At 37.6% G+C, this 20,897-nt stretch overlaps 2 protein-coding genes across 5 annotated transcripts in view; one reads left to right on the top strand and one right to left on the bottom strand.

Moving 5' to 3' along the window:
- GULP1 (GULP PTB domain containing engulfment adaptor 1) overlaps positions 1 to 425 on the bottom strand; it is a 149,640-nt gene extending 149,215 nt beyond the window's left edge. For 2 of the 3 annotated variants that reach the window (XM_042822645.1, XM_042822648.1), the window contains exon 1: positions 353 to 425. The gene's annotated coding sequence lies outside the window, so the exon portion shown is untranslated. The other variant, XM_042822647.1, reaches the window with a different exon arrangement.
- Positions 426 to 800: 375 nt separating this feature from the next.
- The window catches only part of TFPI (tissue factor pathway inhibitor), a 205,651-nt gene continuing 185,554 nt past the window's right edge, over positions 801 to 20,897 (top strand). Inside the window, exons 1-2 of one of the 2 annotated variants that reach the window (XM_042822642.1) lie at positions 801 to 883; positions 2,156 to 2,312. The gene's annotated coding sequence lies outside the window, so the exon portion shown is untranslated. The remainder of the gene's footprint in view (positions 884 to 2,155; positions 2,313 to 20,897) is intronic. The other variant, XM_042822639.1, reaches the window with a different exon arrangement.

Raw genomic sequence — 20,897 nt, 5'->3', positions numbered from 1 at the left:
GCTTTGAAGTTAAAGGAGAAAGCCGCGCAGCCAGCGGCGCACCGCTGTAGTTGCAGAAGCCCGTTGAGAGCGGGCAGGTCCGCGCGCCGAACCCAGCCGCTGCCACTCCTCCAGGTGAGCTCTCCCGCACCGCGTGCCCCTGGCCCGACCCCCCCCCCCGGCCCCTCACGCCACCCCGAGGCGCGGGACCCGTCTTGGTCCCGCTCGCCGGCCAAGTTCGAAGCCACGGGCAGAGATCAACAGGCGCTCCCTCCCCTCTACTCCGCCCGGCGCGCACGGGACGAGAGCCCCGGTACCTCCAGGGCGAGCAGAGCCGCCGCAGTTCCCGGAACCCCGCTGCGCTGCCCCGTACCTGCAGAGGATGGAGGCGGCCCGCTGCCTCGGCGCCCGGCTCACGCCTCAGCCGCCCAGAAAGTTTCCTGACGTCAGCGCGGGCGGGCGGGCGAGGGACCCCGCCTGCTGTCGGCTAACCGCACGTCGGGACGCTGCTCCCGGGCTCCCCCTGCCTCCGGCCGGCCGCTGGGAGGGAGGAGAGGAGGAGAAAGGGGAGGAGATGAGGGAGGCGGCGCCGAGGGGTGCGGCGCTCAGCTGCGGACGCTGCTGTGAGCAGAGCGGGCGCGAGGCGGGGGCGCGTGGCGCGAGGAAGGGGCGCGAGGCAAGAGGAAGGGGCGCGAGGCGCGGGAGCGGGCGGGAAGAGGAGGCGCGGCGGAGAGCGTGAAGTGATGGAGCGTCACGGCCGGGACGACGAGGCAGCGGGCCAGCCGTGCCCCAGGAGGAGGGAAGCGGTAACCTCGGCTGGAGGGATGCTCGGAACTCAGCTCCTCGTCCGGCCGCGTGGCTTGTTTCTGTTAAGCTCTGACCTCTTTCCCGAAAAAGCGTTGAGGTGAGGAAACGGGAATGCGAGTTCGTAGCTCAGAGTTCCTCAAGGGAACGGTGCTCGTGAGAGGAAGTTAACGGAGGCACCTGTATGCATTTGGGGCTAATCTGCAGCAAGACTTTCAGTAGAGATTAATGAACTTCGAATCGTGCAGCCCGAGGCATGTAATCCCTGTCCAAACGTGTTTTAGAGCGTTGCACCAATACGTTTTCGTAACAGCCGCAGGAAATACAAGTTAGGGCCCACGTATTTTCTATAGAAAGTAAGGAATTCCTTTCGGTGCTGGGGTCCCCTGTCATGGCGTGAACCAGCGAGAGGACCCACGCTGTGTGGGAAGACAGGGATCCACCTGGCGGTGGCCCCTTCTTCCTTCTTCACGAAGTCCTTTCGTGGTTCTTGACTCAACACGTAGCTCAAGAATGGCCACTTAACGGTCGTGGGAATCGAAGCAACGGTGCTTTGTTTGTAGAGGTTTTGTTTCCTTGTTTCTTTTGTTGCTATGAATTTCTGTTGTTGGATCTGTTGTTTAGTTCTTACACATAGAATACATTCGAGGGCGGCAATATATGGTTAAGAGCAGAGTTATCGTGTAGGAATAAACATGAAGTATAGAAATCAACACCAGGTGGCTTTTTAGATCAGTAACTCCTAGGTAATTACCAGCATAGATGCAAATTACATAAGTTAATTAGTCTGGCTGCCTTTTCCATTCACTCTTAACCTCAATAAAGAACCTGCAAAATGCATACAGGGAATTGAGACAAATTAGTAGTGCTTTAATCTGCTCTAGAGATTATTATCAGGCTTCTGAAATTTTCCATCATTTCCATCAGTTCAGTTCTCCCCCAGAAGGGAAACAAACTCTAACATGTTATATGCTTTCAGGTGCGCATGCAGACTAAAGAACTACAAAATAGTTGCAAAGGATCATTGCGTACAAAGAGGCAACTGTGGTAGAGACGCATCTCATGCATTTCAAAAGATGAATAGACATATTAAGATCAGTGAAGGAAGGAAAATGAAGGAAAACAGAAAACCTTTGGAGGGAATTTATCTGTGAATTATGTCCTGGCTAACAAAATAGCCAGGAACTGTTTTCAGCATATGGAGAGGATAAACAATTTACTGAAATATATTACTAAGCCTGTCTCTACTGAAATACTAGAAGAGTAGAATGCATACTTAGCGAGTCTGAGAATGATGCATTTACTTTGTTTACAACTGATCCCCCAGTGGTCATTACGCAACATCTAAAATAGTTTTTGTTGTTCTTGACAGCTATGCTCATGCGCACCTCCTTGGCAACTTGCTGGAACTGACAACAGCATTGTATGCATTTCTTCGTCCACTCATGGCAGTAGAGAACAGTGACAGGAAGGATAAGAGGAAAGATAATCTATGAATTCCCTACAAAGATGGAAGAAAAAAAATTAAGGTACAGTTTACCCAGAACCATATTTTTGAGAAATAAAGAAAGGCTGCTCTATTCCATTTGATTTGTTAGCTGTGTTAGATAGAGGAAATACAAAGAACCGTTCTATGTATAACTTCTGAGGAGCAAGGCAACTTCTTTGCTGATATTGTAGGCAAAACTACAGATCATTTCAATGCCCGTGAGCATCTCTTTATATTGAGCTTTTCAAAATATACACCCAAGCCTGGCTTTTTATATATGTACCAATAAGTAATCAAACATGTCCAGTACTAATTGTATTTTGATTAGATAAGCTCAGCTGCAGTCAGCTTATTTGATGAAATGTCAGAGTTTTGATGTACCTATCAGAAATGTTTAAGTATTTGTGTAGTCACAGACTCCTTAACATATTCTATGTTTTCCAACATTAAGCTTGAGGAGATTTTCACTAGAACTTTAATTAACATCATTAGGTTATTCACAACAGCAAAGCAGAACAAAATAGGCAAACTGAATATGTTTTGGCTACAGGAATACATTATCCTTAAGCACTCCGAAGGTCATTCAGAAAATAACTAACAAGTATAGTTAAGGGGATGTTCTGAAGGGCAGGTTCTTCATCAGAGAAAATAAAAAGAAACACAGTTAGAAGTCAAGATTTTCTTAAGGCAACCGTGTTTAATTAAGTCAAGGTAGATTTTGTCCACAGTTGATTTAAATAGTTCTGTAACATTCAAAACGATATGACTGTATACTTCAGAAAAAGACATTTCCAAAGTCCTTCTGCATGCAAATTTGTTTCTTTAAAAATGAGATTTTATAAACAAGAAAAAAAATAGTGCATGGGAAGCTTCTTATTTCTCCTGCCTCTGCTATTTGTGACATTGCCTGCATTTGTTCAGATGAAAGAAACATAGAGCACATCTATTTTCGACTTAAATTTGGTGCATACTCCATCAGGGGCGTAAAATGTTGTTTGTTTTTTCTCCTGCCATTTTTTCCCATCAAAAATAGCAACCTATGTGAATGAATGACAAAAATGAAAGGAGGAATAGAGGAAAAATATATAGACAGTGTAGAGAACATAGGTCTTGGTCTTAATTTTTAAATGGCATAGTTCATTTAAGAAGTTTCTGAGAAAAAAAAAGAATGAAATGCTAAAAATTTCTGTGGCCTAGGTTCCCCAAAACCTGAAGCAGACAAAATCGTGTAATTACTGGAGCTGCCATTCTTGAGTATTGCAGAGAAATTGGGAAAGAATGAGGTATAGAAGACAAAAAAAAAAAAAAGTGCACCTGAGAGAGCAAAATCATATTCATAAAAACACACTTGCAGTCCAGTACCTTCTATGAATCTGTTTGTTTTGTTGTTCTCATAATATAGTAGATGAGAATCATGCAAACAGTCATGAATAGGTGCAGATAATTCACGGTGAGTAAAAACAAAGGAATCCATACTCATTTAGATCTGTATCAAGATCAAGGAGTCAATATTAATAGCTTGCATTGATTTACCAGAAAATAGTTACTGGAACAAACAAAGACTAAAGGATTGCACTAATTACACAACCTGAAAAGTTTCACCTCTATGCTGAATGCTGCCTTACCCCTCAAAAAGACCAGAGCTAGACTAAGCATTACCCTGCAGAAACACTGAATGAATAAGAAAGCAAACCAACCGTGCCTTATTTTTGTTTTTCATAGTAGAAGAAAAATTGCTTCATAGTAGAAGAAAAATAACTTTTATTTGTCCTCTCTTCACTAGAGAACTGACAATTTCTAAGTCATAACGGTAAGCCACATTCCCACACTGGTCTGGGTGATATCCATAGGAGATAAAAAGCTCTGTCAATAAAGCAATGGACGAGCACAGTGGCAAGTCTGACTTTTGTGTGTTGCATTAGAGACAGCAACCGTCAAGAGGGCTGCGTGACCAGGCAACACTGAAGTTGCCTTGTCTTCTATCAACTTAATAGTCTGGCTAACAAGATAATTACGCAGCTCATCAGAGCAGATGTTGATCTCTTGAAGGCAGTTCTGCACAGAGGATGCTACCTGAATTTTACATTTGTTTGACAATTGACCAAAACCTCTGGAAAGAGTATTTGAGAACTTATGACAGAGGCTCGTATACCTTGAAAGATCCGATACAGAGCTGGGTGGGAGCAAGGGGAGAACACAAAGCAGGTATTTTATCTAGTTAGATTAACTGGGAATCAAGTCATACTTCAAAGACACGAAGGATTACTCAGTTAAAAATCCCAAGACTGCTTATTTTCCTATTAGATTCCCCTCACGCTCTCATCTGTGAAACATTTTCTATTGTGTATACATACAATAGCGTTTTTCCTCGCTATGTTGTATGTGTTTTTCCTTCATTATTGGAAAAAAAGTGCAGACAGACTATTGAGTTCTGTAGGTATCATAGGCTACTCAAGTTTATCCAGGTGTCTTCAACAGTCAACTTGTTTAACTCCATTTGGAGTCTGAGAAAAATAAAACATGTGAAATCATAAAAATAGGAAGCTGATAATTCTAAAGTTTGTGTGATGATAGTGACTAATTTACTGTTGACCAGTGTAAAGCTGAGCATGAAATCACCATCTACTAGCAATATATCTAAAGAGGAAGGTCTCTTTAGCAACCCCTCATAGAATTTCCACCCCAAGTGGATAAGTCTTTGCATATCTGAAGCTTTGTAGAAGTATTTTGTGTTTTTTAAGGTCCTGTAGCCACTATTACAAAACACTTGCAAAACAAAGTTGTTTCTCATACACAGCTTCACACAGACAATAGCTGATAATAGACCATGCAACTACAGGGGCAAGAGAGAAGTAAAGAAAACCAGTCAAGGCACTTTCTTTTTTCAGAACATTAGAACGAAGACATAATTGAGCATCTTCACTAAAACTGAAGGACTAATATGAAAAAAAAGTTAATTTGCAAAGAGCCAGAGTGCAAAAATACCTAGTTGTTTTCTTCTTGAGTTAATTATCCTTTCAAGAGCAGCAGAAAACTATTAAGAAATTACTTGAAATGCTGAACATAGAGCAATAAGACCTAAAAACTGACTATGTAATTAGCTTCTTTAAGAGAATAAAAAAAATGATTGCTGTAGCATCTATACTACCTATGGACATGAGTTTTCAAAACTGTCTAGTGTCTTAACAGATAGAAGAACATCACCTTGTAATTGAAATGAATTCGAGTCTGCATCTGCAAATAGAGACTTGGAACAAACTACTCCAGATATTTGAATTAACTTCTATGTTTTCCTATAAGCTTCTATGGCATTATGCTTGAATTGCAGGAGTTAGAACAGAATATAAAATTACATCTTGACAGTTGATATTTGTGATTTATGAATATAATCCAAAGTTTAAGAGCTTTCATTGAACGGAAGGTCACATATTTCTCTGGCTATCAGACCATGAGAGCCTTCAGTTATTCCCAGCCAAGTAGGTAAAACTTCCCAGTCTTCTTGGTATGTATCTCACATAATTACCATTTTCTTCTTTTAATGGATAACACTCTGTTTCCCACTTTTGGATGAGAAACTGCTCATCTTATAAACAGCTTATAAATGTACTTTGACACTGCAGGTGAAAGTCATCTCATCTGTTATGCAGTTCTGCACTACAGAAAATAAAGGATTAGGCACAAGGAACATAAACAATCTGTACAATATTAAAACACTCCTAAAAATCCACTCATGACAGAAACCATATTAAACCTTCTTAACCACACGCATTGTCTGTCTTGTACTTGACAGTCTCAAAAACTAAACCTTGGTCTTTTACAGTCGTGCCTTCAGCAGTTCTATACATTTGATTACTGTTACTTTTTTATAGTCTCTTGGTCAGAGCTATCTACTTGCTTCAGATGGTGAGGTAAAAACTGGCTTCACCTGACAGAACGGCAGTTACAATTCTGTGCATAATGATGTTCTATATTGTATTGCTTTACAGAAGCACAGTAAGTTAAGGGAATAAACATTTCATCTAATTTTGACCATGTGTGTAACTAAAAACAACTGTTCCTTTAAGCTAACATGAAATCAGAAGAGAAGAAGGCCTAAGTGAGTTTTCACAAGATGCCATTTTACAGTTACATGGAATTACAAGGAATGCAATGCTTTACTTGAAACTTTGAGAATTTTTAAGAATTGCTGTTGACAAGGCAGCATTATAACACTTAAAAGTTTGTTTGAGATGAACTCTGACTTCATTCTCTACTCATACATTCCCCTGGTGACTATTTAACATTAAGCACATTTCAAATGGAGCTTAAGCATCCCTTTGAAAGCAATAACCATTCTATTCCATGCCGGTTGATACTGTTATATTACTCAAAAAAGTCACAGGTGCTTATAGTTTGAGTAAGGAGCACAGTTCATTGAACTGTGTTAACGCAGCATTTTGTGGAAGAAAGCATAATATAGTGTAGCTGTACCAAAACCTCAGGTAGCTGTAGCCAAATAGAAGGATAACCTGTTCTGAACATTTTGTAGCCTCACTTTTGCAAGGAGAGGGAAAAAATTTCCTTTTGATAAACTTGGATTTTGACAGTGATATTAGAAATACTTCAGTCATTGATTTTCTATGTCAGGATATTTCTCCAGCTACCTTTTTCTTACTAGCTATTACCTAGCCAGTATATTTCCTTTTTGCATCCCAAAACCTTCTGGTATCAGTTACCAAATTGATCCTTACATGTGAGAAACAAACAATTCAGATTTCTACATGAGTGGAGTGAATTTCTAAACGTCTAGGTAACTGAATCATTCCATCTTCGTCAGTAAACAAGAAATAGCATATTAAATTTGTCCAAGAAACAGCACATGGAATTTGTTCAAGCGAAATATCTCAGTCAACTGAACTATCTGATCCAAAACTGGGAAGAAGGTCACCTACAAACAGTATTCACTTTGCTACCAATCTAATTTCCTAGCTGTCACTTAAATTTTTTAAGGTGTGCTTCAGCTGTGGAAACAAACAATTGAGCATTGTTTCCTTTTCTTTATTCCTCAGCTAATAATCAGGATCACCTCCAAAATCATAAAAGAGAATAACTTTAACCCATTCTCTTTCTGAAACAGAGATATCCCACTCTCAAATTTGCAGGCCTTTGTGTGTTTTCTCCTCTACATTTTGGATATTTACAGCAATTGAGTAGACTCAAACGCGTCCCTTCTTACCAGCTGCTATGGCTCAGACTTCACTTTCAGGAATTCTACCAATTGAATTAGAAGCAGCATGAGTCCAAAGTCCATCTGTTGCCAAGTCTTGCATAGTTTCAATCTTTCTACTAAAAGTTGTGAACTGATATGTTTTATTTCCAGCCTGCAAATAAACTTACAAGTTACTTTTACTGCATCTTGCAAGAACCAGCAACTTACGTTGTCATAATCCAGCTATGATTATTGTTGTTTGTTTTTTTTTTTTTTTAAAGTATCTCCTTGAACCCCAACATAAAGCTACATGAGATTTTTTTCCAACTGCCTATTTCTTACATAGTCCCAATAGGTGAAGAACTCTTATCTTTTCTTCCTGTCTTGTTAATCCCTTCTCTAAATCACCTCGATCTTCCTATTAAGTTTCCCATCATGTCTCTGGACCCTGTAAAACTTTCCACTTGAAATTAAATGGCAAGATAACTCCTCTGCTGCTAAAAAAAATTATTTGGGAAGTCATTTTTCTTTTAATGCCTAAGCAAAAACCATTAAAAAAAAATAGTTAATGCAATTTCTTAATGAAGTATTGTAAGTTCCTTAGCTCACCCTGAAGGAAGACATCCTTTCAGAAGCTTCCAACTTTTGATATTTAGAATGTGAAAGACTTCCATATTCAGGAAGTAGCATTCCAGTGTGGCACATCAATTAACTTTAGAATGTAACCAGTATTAGCAACAGAAGGCTAATAATGCCCCCAGAAAACCTCCAACCAGCCCACTGCAATCTCTCTTTTAGAACTCAAGGAAGATAAAGCATGCTTTCTAGAGTAATACACTCATATATCAATGTCACCAGATATAAATTAGCTTTCCTACAAGTTCACTTTCTCAATATTTTCCTGGATGATTTTTCCTAATAATTTCCCTGTTTCTGACTTCAAATATTTCCAAAATCATTCTTTGCCATTAACTTTTCTATAATTTATTTCATTTTATCTAAAAATTTTTATCACTCATACCTAAAACCAGTTAAGTATCTTTTCCCATTTTTATTTCCCACTTTTTTAATTATCAGATAGCTTTGTTTTTGTTTGTTTTTTTTTTTTATTGTATTCCCTAACAGATAACATAAATACTAAACCTCTTCTCCTCTTTTTTTAGCTTCCTACCACTATTTGGGTTGTTCTGTCCTGTTCCCTCTCCCCTCCTTCAGCCCAACCATCTTGTCCTGGGACAACACAAAAAGGAACCTCTCTAAACACAAGTGGCCTTCAACTAAATATTCCTTGGAGTATGAAACGATAGCCTACTCAGGAAGCACAGGAAAATGAGCACTGAAAGCACAAAACTGTCTTGTGCATGATAAGATAAAGAAACTGTTAATCAGTACCCAGTAACTATTTCAATTAGAGATTCACACACTTCTACATTTACTAGGGGAAAAAAAAAAAAGCACAACGCCAAAAAACACCTTAAAACATGCTTAAGGTTATGCCTGAGATGAAATAATAGGCAGGATCTTAATTCCACAGCCATGCAGTTAAAGAACTTCAGTGGTTCCCAAGTCTTAACTTGTCAGCCCACTACCTCCATTTTGAAAATATCATGGTTTTGTCTAAAATCAAGTTCATGTTGGTTTAAACTCTCAAGTATCCTCTGGATAATCAGACCTCCTTTTGTTCTCTATTATGCATGAGAAACTGAAGAGCATTAACAACTCCCACTTTGTACATGCCTGAGTGCACAAGATGGAGTCTCTGGGAAAAAAAAAAAAAAAAAATGGCCTGCAACACAGAAATACTACAGCTTGAAAACCAGCATACCAAGAAGTAAACATACAACACAGACTAAATGTGTTAATAGCCAAATGCCAGCTTAATGGTTACATAAAGCACCAGCCTTGAATCAGTACTGCTCTTCAGATAGAAGTATTGCACACTTGAGATTAGATACAGTAAATAGTGCTAAAATAGGTACCACATGGATACATTTTTAATATATGAATGTTAGTAAAGCTCCCTCAGCAGACGCTCCTTAGCTACAAAAAAGAAACAAAAAAACAAACAAAACAAACAAACAAACAAAAAAAACAGAAAAACCCCAAACCAACCAATTGTGAAAAACATGAAGGAATCACACCATTTTCTTTCGATAATTTGATTGCAAAGAGCTTTTCAAGGATAACTTTCCTCACTCACACTTAGCCACTTGAATCCTCACTTTCACTTATACTAGCTGAGTTGCTTTTAAGGCCTCTTGATAATTTGTTAATTAACTTAAGTATATATACATTTTTAAGAGAAACCGGGAAATACAGGGTTCATTTTTCATTTCTCAGCTAGCTATTTGAGGGTACAATTTAAGAATAATCAGTTAGAACAAGTAAGTGGAGCAAACTGCAAGTGAGAGAGAAACTGAATAAGAGGCACAGAAGATGAAGATCCCAGGAGCTCTTAAAACAACTGGGGGTTGAAATATTTATACAGTGGAATGATGTTTTACTATGGAATATCTATTTCCTTCACAAAGAAAACTACTGTTTTTGGCAATATCCTTGAACTTACATCATTCTTTGTGACACAGCCCAAGGAATGCTGGCTTACCTTCTCTGACCAACACGCAACTGAACTATTTCTTGCTATAAGTTTCAACAGGAAAGACATGGAGGCATTTCTGTTCTCATGTTTGGAACTTAAAACCTTAGACGTGTGGAGCTTTTGAATCATAAAGCGGGTAGTTCTTGCATTCTAACTTTTCCCTCTGTTGACATCTTAAAAGATTTTTTTACCTATAGCCCCCTTAGAATTGCTGTGTCTCAGTGTTCACTTCAAACAAGTTAGGGTTGTACTGGAGGATTAATGCCATGATTGCATTCAATAAATTTCTACTACTGGAAAACATTAAAACATTCTTTAGAAACTTAAAAATACATAAATAAAACCCAGTAAGTGCACACCGTTACTTCAGAAGAAAAGTTTATAAAGGAAAGTGTAAGACTGGGGACTAAATCCTGTATTCCTTTCTGAAAACAAACTCACATCAGTTAAATTTCAGTGCAAAGAAATTCAAGTCTACCAGCAAACTGAAATATTTCATAAAGAAAGAACTGTAAGAATTTCAGGTACATCATCTTCTAGTTCTACAGAACTAGAAGAATGACTTAATTCAAAAGATTAACTCAACAAAATTAACTCATGAAGGCACTTAATTACTTCGAGTTTAGAAAATAAACAAAACTTCTTAAAATAAGAGGTCTGTTCTGAAAGTAATGCCTGTCTTACTACATTGGGCCAAGAAGTCAGAGGAAGATGATGGTGGTATGGAAGCAGACATTAAACCATCCCACCAACATGCCATTAAATTTTGTTGCCATATGACAGATGGCGACAGATGGGCAGTCTGACAGAATTGACTCATAAGTGCATATGAAGAAAAGGTTTGTCACTGAATTCTTCTTCGTGGACGAAATGGCATCTATTAACATTGACATTCACTGAATATTTTTGGAGACAAAACTGTCAGTGTGAGCTCAGTGAGGTGGTGAGTGGTACATTTAAACACTGGTGACCTCACATACATGAATATCTGGGGGAAAAAAAAAAAAAAACAAACAACAACCAAAGAACCTTGGTTAGTTAGGAACAGGAAGCAAATCAACATCCCTTCTTTTCAGTTCCTTGTAGCTGTGTTTGATTGCATTGCTGGAGCCTGAAATATGTTTATACTGTGTACTAGCAGATAGCACAAAGGAAGCCCTCTTGCCTTTTTTCACAGCTGGTGAGGAAAAAAATGAAAGCATATGGTTGAAACCATGCTGCCAGCAACAAATGCAGTCTATTAACTCCATGTAATCCTAAGATAAGGGTGTATACAAATAACTTATTGAAGTGTATATGAAAAAGTTGGAGAGGACAGTTGAGAGACTTTGGGAAGAACTGTTATGAAGAGAAGGGCAATTTTAAGTGCAGTAGCAGATACACAAAGAGGGGAAATGACAAAAGCAACTGGATTTTCAACCTGCAGTGCCTAATGTCCTCACAGGTTACGCATTGAGTTTTTACTGAGAGAATTTAACAGAGCCTCAGCAGCAAAATGAATTTGTGTGATAGAGAGACATTAACCCATATGATTATAAAAATGAGGGAACTATGAGAGAAGACTGTTAACCCATCCCAGTTGAATAACATGCCTGCTCTTGATAGTTTTCCTTGTACTGGCCTTACTTTTTATGCTACATCCAAAGCATTTTTTCACATTGTTGTTCTGAGTTAGGTTTCCGAATCAGATACTGAGGAGATAGGAAATGATGCTTAGTCTCTACTTGGCTATTTGCTGCTCTCTGAAGTTCCTTCCCTGCCAAGTACATTTTAGTGTACTCTTGACTTTTTCAGACTGTGACCTTAAAAAATAAGAGCGCATCAGAGAACAGAAATATTGTAGGTTGGTGTGATTTTCACAAGAAAAATAGCAGTATGGGTGAAGCTAAAACTTACAGCACTACGTACTTGTCCACAAGACCTCAGCCTGTATCACATACCACTGCCCAACTCTTCTTCTTGAAACTTGTTATGCTACCAAATGCCAAGAAACATCGGATTTTGCAAAGTTTATGCATTTAAATGTATTCACAAAAGCACAGCTCTTTTTGCTTTCACATTACAGTTTCATAGTTTTGGAGACATCTTCACTGTCAATGCAATTGGGAGCATTCTTTTGCAATTCTATTAAAATAGGATGTTTGATTAACATCTCCTTATTGAAACCAATACCAGCTAGATTTTACTTCCCAGTCACAGTGCATAAAGGCTGCATGTGTTCAGCATATGAAGAGCAGAACACAGAGGTTCTGTTGCCTGTTTATTTTTCTCATATGGCAAGAAAAAAAAAACATTCTAAAAACAATAATGGGGAAAAAAGAACATGAATAAGAGTGACTTTAATGATTCAGGTTTGAAGAAAGTTTATATGAATAACCATCAGAAAAAGTGCTTAGGTTGGTGTATTCATTTCCAAAAGAAACTTTGAAGATTTAACTAAAATATAGGAAGAGACAAACTGCACAGAACTGAAAGTTTCAACAGCTGTTTCCAAAAAGAACATATTTACTTTGCTACAAAAATATTTAGTTAGAAAAAGGAAAAATTCCAGAGTAAAAACAGCCACAGTTGCAAGTCAGCAGTTTAAATTAGAGGTACTTTGAAGCCCTTGGTTAGGAATACTTCATAAAAAATTCTACAAAGAACCAAGTAGTTCATATTGATCCTTGGGAATGAAAAATGCTAGTTTGTTGTATGAAACAAACACACTTGCCAGACAGCAGTGTTGTAGGAACATCTGACACGAGCAGAATTGGGACCATTCTGACAAAAATCAAAATCATAGGCTTCTGTTAGAAACATGGTTCTCAAAAAAACGTATTCTATCCTTAAGGCAGAGTGTACATGTTGAAAAGTAGTAATCACTAAATTTTAACTAGATTTTTATTTTTTCCTGTGACTTGGCTTGCATTCAAATAATAATCAGCAAATCTTCTGTTGAAGGCTATTCCTGTTCAGAGAAGACAAAGCAAACTAGCAGACTCTTCCTGCTTTTAAATTCATACCACATAGCCATAAACAAGAAAGGACAAAGCGATAGAGACATGAGGAAGAAAATAATCATACTTGGATATATTTATAAAAATAATCTGAAGAGTTTTAAAGTTAACAGACTATATTGAATTGGATTTTAGATTAAGTTTACTGGATATTACGCTTATAAAGAATTGACATTGCTTCTAAAAGGTTCTTGGCAATACCAAGCAAAGTATTTGCAGGTAGGCCAACAATCAAACAAAGAAAGGAGAATGAACCTCACCCAGTTGGTGACGGGGCTTCTCTGGCTACACAGCACCTCTTCACGAGAAGCAGCCCAGGTCCAAGAGATGCTTTCCCTTCAGTGGCTGGCCCTCAAAAGAGCTCCAAGTGCATCCATCCTGGGTCTACACATTCTGATAAGGTGGGAAGCATAGGTGCAAACAATCCGCCTGTGCTTCCTGGGCCAGACACAGCCCTTTATCAAGTGCCCAATCATCAGTTCAAAACCTGTCCTAATTGTTCTCCTGTACTGGGTAAAACACTAATTCCAAGAGCTGGGAAAGATAGCTGCTGATTGAAACTAAGCATGGGACACTGACCTTTAATACTAAACCTGACTTCAGACCACAACAAACAGTGAAATGACTAGTAATATTCTATCACATTATCTTAGTATTCCTTACTAACTGGGACACGAACTTTACAGCAGAATATGTATTCCCATTATTATAAAGTTTGTCTTGAACAGGCTTTAAATAATGAGACTGTCATTCACCTCTGTGTTCAGACAAGTCTTCATTTGCACTGAACCCTAGAAGCTGTGTGTATACATATATAAACACACACACACTTAAAACAGACAAAAACTAAATAAAAATAAAAAAAGCCTTTCTAGATGTGCATGCAGCCTGGAGACACACCTCCCTTCCCAGTCCTATGCCAAGTAGAGAACATATATCACATTATTAAAACAAACTATTCAGAGCAGATTACACTTGAGTACCTAAGCAAATCATTGAAAGTTCTTCTTGTGGAATATTTGCATAGAGATCCAGGCATTTTTTGTTGAAGTTCTGCTCAATTCCTTCCAGTGAAGGAGAAATCCATTAAGAAATTAACGTACCAGTTTCACACCTCAGCTGATTTTTCAGCATTATTAATATACATATTAATACTATTATATACACACACCAACATACATACACACCAATTGGTGGTATATCATAATATATAATTACACAGTATAATTAAAGATAAGCATAAAATATTTTGTGATTACATTTGACTGTCCTGAAAATCCAAACAGATACACTAAGTCACATTCTTGCTGTGTTTCAAAAAGGGAAAAAAGGGAAAAAAGGGAAAAAAGGAAAAAAAGGAAAAAAAGTCTCTCTTCTCTAACTTAGCAACAGGAGGAAGTCAGTATATTTAACAACATCAGTATCTACTATTTCTTAGCCTCAGAGCACAGAACATATTAAAATATTTCAGAAAGTTTCATAGCATTGGTGAGGTCATGGCCCTTGCTTTTCATTACAGGACTGCAGAACAAACTGAGAATGCCTGGAAAGCCAACTGCACGGCATACAAACTCTAATTTGAATAACACTTCCGCTACTGCAAAACTGATAAAAGCCACACATTTACCTTAAGCAGAAATGTGCTGTAAATTTGCATACAAATTGCATACACTATTACACATTTCTTGAAGTAGGTCTTAATATTTTTTCCACATATTCCATGCAAATACAAAGCTGTAACTGGTATGTTAATTTCAGATCACGGTTATACAGCCTAAAAAATGTCTCAATACAGCATCTCAAATGATTCATGTCTTTGTGTCCTGTTCAATAGATTTTCTACTAGTTACAGTGCACTCAAAACTTGAAGAGACCAAGAAATAGGGAGACAGTTTACACATTCAGAGAAATCCCGTTATGTTGTTTAATGTATTTCTGAAAAGCAGAATTGCAGGCCAGTTTTTCAATATGAAGTTTCATGTTAGTCTTACTGTGAAAGCACTCAGCTAGTGTGATCACTTCAATTTCCTAGATCAATAACTGTCTATCAAGCAGGCAAACACCAAAATCCCAAGTACTACTGCAAAACACTTTCAAGATGAGCACAGGAAATGTTGCCTGGAATTAAAATGCTAACCCATCACTTGAGCTCCTTTTCAAGCCCTTTTATCTTATTTTCATATCATCAGTAGGTAAGCTGGCTTTTTCTCCTTTAGGAAAGTCCTCAGATAAATTAAGCATATTCAAGTGCAGGCCAATTTTCTGCAAACAGCTCAGAAAGATGATGGGATGCTACAAGAGACCCGAAGATAACCACATCGAATTATCTGCTCAGTTAACTGGATTGCAGATTTTCTTCAGAGGCTTTCCTACCCTTTTTAAATGATCCTTCATAAGGGGTGGTTCCCATTACATATCATATTGAACAACTGTAAACCTAAAGAACAACAGTTCCTCTGGATCATTCCTTGTTTTCTGTCTAGGCAGGAAAACCTGAAGAAAGCAGTTTACATCAAGTCAATAAAGTGGAAGTCCTTTATATGTTATTAACCTAATTAATACAAGGAAAAAAAACTCATTTGTCTGTTCACTCTAGTAGGCACCATCACCCAGCTGCTAAGCAATTTAAGTACAGGTTGTTTACCCGCCTCTGGAAGTTCACAAGGTACTTTCATTGCCTCCTTGCTGAGAATTTTCATTAAGCTTTGAAGATACTTACTAATCTATTAATTAACCTCAGTAGCCTGGGAGAAGTAGTGTTAGTAGGCACACAACGCCAAAACAAGATCGTCCTCATGCCTATTTCACCTGAAATCTTATCTGATTATAGCAAAATAAAATCTGTGAATCTGTCAGGCACATTACAACAAGTAACTGAAATCTTGACAACTTGGTATTTCTGTATCAAATTCATGATAGGGGGAAGAAAAACATTCTACCTTCTTACACACCAAACAAAAAACACAGGAATTCAGCATGCGAACTGTTTTGACTCAATAATTAATTGATGATTTACCCGTTGGTGCATATAGTACTGACACACATTAATCTGAAATAAGCTTTTTGTTCACGGTTACAACTGTTCCTTTAAGACTTACATCATGTCATTACAAAGAAAGTTTGGAGCCAGTAAAATTTTTGTTGCAGTTTTTGAGCTATCCCTTTCAGAGCAAGCGTTAGCTGCATTTCATATCTGCTTATCCTAGTGGAAAAAGTCAAAACCAATCTACAGTAGTGGAGGAAAAAATGTATTCTTTGCTGCATTCCTATGCTCTAGAGAGTATACTTTAAAAAAAAAAAAACAAAACAAAACAAGAAATTGTTTCCTTTCAATTACCTTCCGATTTCAAGGATATTGCTCAAGAAGGTGTGTAATAATTCACAGAATTTTCTTGATCTCCGAGGAGAATATTAATGCCTTTATAACCTATTTCACAATCTTACATTCCAGATTGTGGGGTTTTTTTTTCATCCATTGTTCAGCATGGGTTTTTACCCTGAATTTCAAAACAAAGGTAACTGCTGAGCAGAGATGGAATAGCTCCAAGTCTGAGCAAAACAAAACCAAATACAGGCATTTTATTCTGGATACAGGTGTGATCCCTGCTCACATCTTTGAATTTTTTTCTGTGTAACTTCAACAAAATAGAAATGTGATTAATACTGAAGGTTTTAAAATTATATCGATGTGAACAAAGTAGGAGCAGTGCCAAGATTTTTCTTTAAATCAGAAACTGTTGTGATAAAATAAGGGGAAACTGTTTCAAGCATGAAGGGGTAGACTTGGATTGGGTATAAGGAAAAAATCTTCTACATCAAGGGTGATGAGGCACTGGCACAGGTTGCCCAGATGTCCTGTGCCTGGAGACTTCAAAGGCAAGGCTTGATTAGGTTCCAGGCAAACTGATCTAGTTGTGATATCCATGTTCACTATGGGAGAGTTGTACTACATGACCTTCAAAGATCCCTCTTAACTCCAAGGGTTCTATGATTCTGTGGTCCTACGAAACAAAACCCCCTCTATTCTCTGCTCTCCCGGTAATTTCTTGACAGCTGGAATCCTAAGCAAGAGCCCTGGTGAAAAATACAAGAGCAATTGGAGAAAACTGATGAAAATGGCAGTATGTTATAGTCCCAAAAGAAATCCTGATGTTTTCACAGAATATCAGAGTAGATCAAGATAAGATGTGAACACCCAGATCACTAATATAAAATGCACAAGATTGAAAAGAAAAAAGTTAAATTAGCTGTAGATAAATTTCCAGGGCAGATTTTTCTTACAGAATTAAATGTTTTTGCTTTTCTATTTTTGAAACTTACGCATTTGGCAAGAACCACCACCTGTCTTCAATTATTTCTCTATAGAAAGAAATAACAGAATTTCCATAGGTTAAAAAATCAGCCAGCTATCATAAATGTATTCAGAAGAGTCTAAATTCATCTCACACAAACATTTTCAGCCAGTGAGATATTCCAGGTAAAACAGTCAAAATACAATCCATCTTAGTTCTGTGTGATCCTCCCGTGGCACATTAATTGAATGATTTTCAGCCTTTTTGTTTAGCAGTTTTTGTTCTTTCTGAAGAAAAGTTTCCCTTGAAAAAGAACATGGATGAGGAATGTATGGGGAATGCTTTGTGGACTTGCAGAGAGCTTGATACTTACTATAGTTAACTGGAAAAAAGAAGAGAACATATTAGAAAGAAAAGTCACTTGCCAGAACATTTGAGTATTAATGTGACACACTGCTTTTCCCAAGAGCCTGATCTGTGTTGTTTTTCCCTTCATATGTTATCAACCACGCTTTTTCTGCCTTAGTTTGAATTACAATTTAGATGAAATTCTTTATGAGCAGCTTAAATCTTGAAACCTGATATACCATATGGATATTCTGCACAGTCTTTTCAATGAATTTTCTTGTAATGTGGTTCAACTGACAGTTTATCTTTTATTTAATGTTTCTGCTATCTGCCACCTCAGACTTTAGAGCTAGTTACGCTTACAGTAGCTAAAAGGTATTTTCAGTGATAATGTTTGGTTAGAGCTGGCCCAGGGCTCAGATAATAAAAAGATGGAAGGTGGGAGAAATAGAAAAAGGTCATAAAACAAAGGTACTTCAGATGACAAGAATAAATACTATTTAACTAAAACAGTAAACACACATGAACTCAAATCCTACTACAGGATAAGCATATAACTATTCAAGAAATCCTATTCTTCTTGTAACTGTCTGAAAATTAAGTTAATAATGGAATACACTTTCCAGAAATAGTTAAAGCTTCCTGTGGGCAAGTCCTGACCCCATCAGGATGAAGTAAACCACTCACTTGACAAGTCTGCCAGGGAATAAGTAGTGAAAATCTTCCTCTGATCCAACTTAGATACATGGCTTTATAGCTAGCTACCAGTCTTCAGCTGAGGTTTGCCCCTTCTTTAAGAATGGAGCTGATAAACATCACTTCAGCTGCCTTTTCTTAACTTTTTCCCATCTTCACCTCTGTTATCACTGGTAAACTTCTCAAAGTCTTTGAGCATTTTTATGAAGTCTTGGTATGCAGACACTTCTCTACAGACTTGAAAGCATGTAGAATTCAGTTACCTTCTAATTTATTTCCAGTCCAATCATATCAAGTAAAATACTAGTTTTGGCAGTGATATTACTATCAATTCACAATGCAAGGTAAAACCTAATTGAGACTGACATTTTTATTTACAAGGGGGAAAAAATCATATCCATTCTTCCTTGCCAAATAAGTAAGTCACAAATGTAAATTGTTAGACTATATAAGCACCACAATTAATTGTGTGGACTAAACTTTTTAGCTTCAAGCTGTGACAGCAATTTGTGACTGAAGAATTCAGTGTATGTCATGGATCAGGTTTTTATTCTTTGGTAAAAATGAATAAACTTCTACTAAGTCTCATTTCACATGTAGTCTTTACTCAGAAAAAGCAAGATAACTTTGGGAAAAGCCAACCAGAAGCTTGGAATCATTTTGAGGTTGTTTGAAAAATGCATGCTGGTACTCATCTTTAAGAAACGAAAATATTACAGGACTTGTATTTTTAAAATATGGTTCCCTTCCAATTTTGGGGAAGCATCAAAGAAATTTGCTGGAAAAGTTTAAAGACAAATTAACAGTAAATAGTTTTTCCCTTGGACAATATGTTTAACCATCCACCATTCAACTACAGAGTGTCTCACTGATGCCAGAAGAAAGCAAACTGTCTTTCTCCTTCAGGAATACAGTGTACCTATAATGGGCAAGTAGGCATCACAAGGGATATCTGCATTAAAATTCATTTCTTGATCAAAATGCATTAAAAAAAATGATTCATCAGTAATTCAGAATGAGACAAACACTGCGGATTCAAGGAAGCTGAAGGAGAACATTTCTGTCCTAAAGGTTGACAAAACTTTGTGTGACAGTAGGATGACATATGGAAACTCAGTATAAACATCTAAAGACTAGAACAAGTTATAAAAACTTAAGTTTTGACTTACTTTTATACTTCTTTTGTAGAAGTGTTTTACTTCAGACCTCAAATAGTACCTAGGATATTCCTTTTTTCTTTAACTGCTGTTCAGTTAGCAGCTATAAATACAAACTTGAATAGAAGCAAGCACTTCTGGGAAGGCAGCAAACAAAAGAAATATATAGCACAGCGTTTTTCCACAATGCAATGTGAAATTAAATGTTTTGCACACACTGAACGTACATCCAATTCACAAAGCACTAACTACCATGCCCTTTGCTCCACAATTTTTCATTTAACTATACAGCTCCTACATGCTACATCTGTTTTGACCCTGAAAATGAAAAATTCCTCTTCTTTCCTAAAAAAAGCTACCATCTGTTTTTCCATAGTTAAAGTACAGATTTTCAACATTATCTTAGTGAGAGACCAGACAACTCCTCCAAAACAGAGATAAGCAATAACCAAAATTGGTCATTACAATGTTCCTTATGCTTCCACACAGTTTTAATATTTATACATTTTTAAAACAAAATATGAAATAGCTGCACAACTGCAGATTGGGTTGTAATTTCTTTGAATTATCTACTACAAGGCTTCATTACAAACACATTGACAAGCACAGTCCTTTCTCACTCTAAATTGCTTTTTTAACAGCCATAAGTCTTCGCAAGGTATCCAAGTAATGCAAAGGAGTTGAAATTATTTTTTTCTTTTTAAAAAACTTAAATAAAAGGAAGGTAATTACCTTGCTCTACTGCCTTCATTTTCTGTGACGTTCAGAATTGCAGCCCAGTAGCCTCTCTTCATCTTGAAACCTGCCTCGGGGCATTTCCCCACCATCCTTAGATCTCTGCCACATATAGCTGAGATATATAATGCCATCCAACACAACAGCCTAAAAACAATTGGAGATGTTATGATCTTGCTGGGGGAACGAAAGGAGGGGAATTAGGGAGATAAGTGCTTTTGCTACAGTCAGCGCTGTTGAAGCTTACAAGCACATAATACCTGCCTTCCTGATATTGGCTTTGAACAGCAAATATGTGAGGTGTCATTTAGTAATGAAATAGCTATGAAATCTTAATGTGTTTATTGTGGTACCTGACCAAACTGAGAATGGGCTAATAGAATCCAGGCAAGAATGTGCCTGGTAGCAACTATTTAGTTCCTAAGCTTTTAATGCCATCAATCTGCAGGGCGCTAGTGAGATGCTAAAGGCTTCAAGTAGAAAATATTGGACTTCCAAAGCAAATCACTCTGCAAGATTTGACACCGGCAAAGCAAACACTTCATTAGTTTCTGGAATAAGATATGTAATTTATCATTGTCATACAACCTTTATGCTCTATTTAAAAATGA

This window comes from Centrocercus urophasianus, unplaced genomic scaffold (assembly GCF_019232065.1).
Source record: "Centrocercus urophasianus isolate 14NV4802_14NV808 unplaced genomic scaffold, USGS_Curo_1.0 seq_20, whole genome shotgun sequence".
NCBI lineage: Eukaryota > Metazoa > Chordata > Aves > Galliformes > Phasianidae > Centrocercus > Centrocercus urophasianus.
This window is presented reverse-complemented; position numbering and strand designations above follow the sequence as displayed.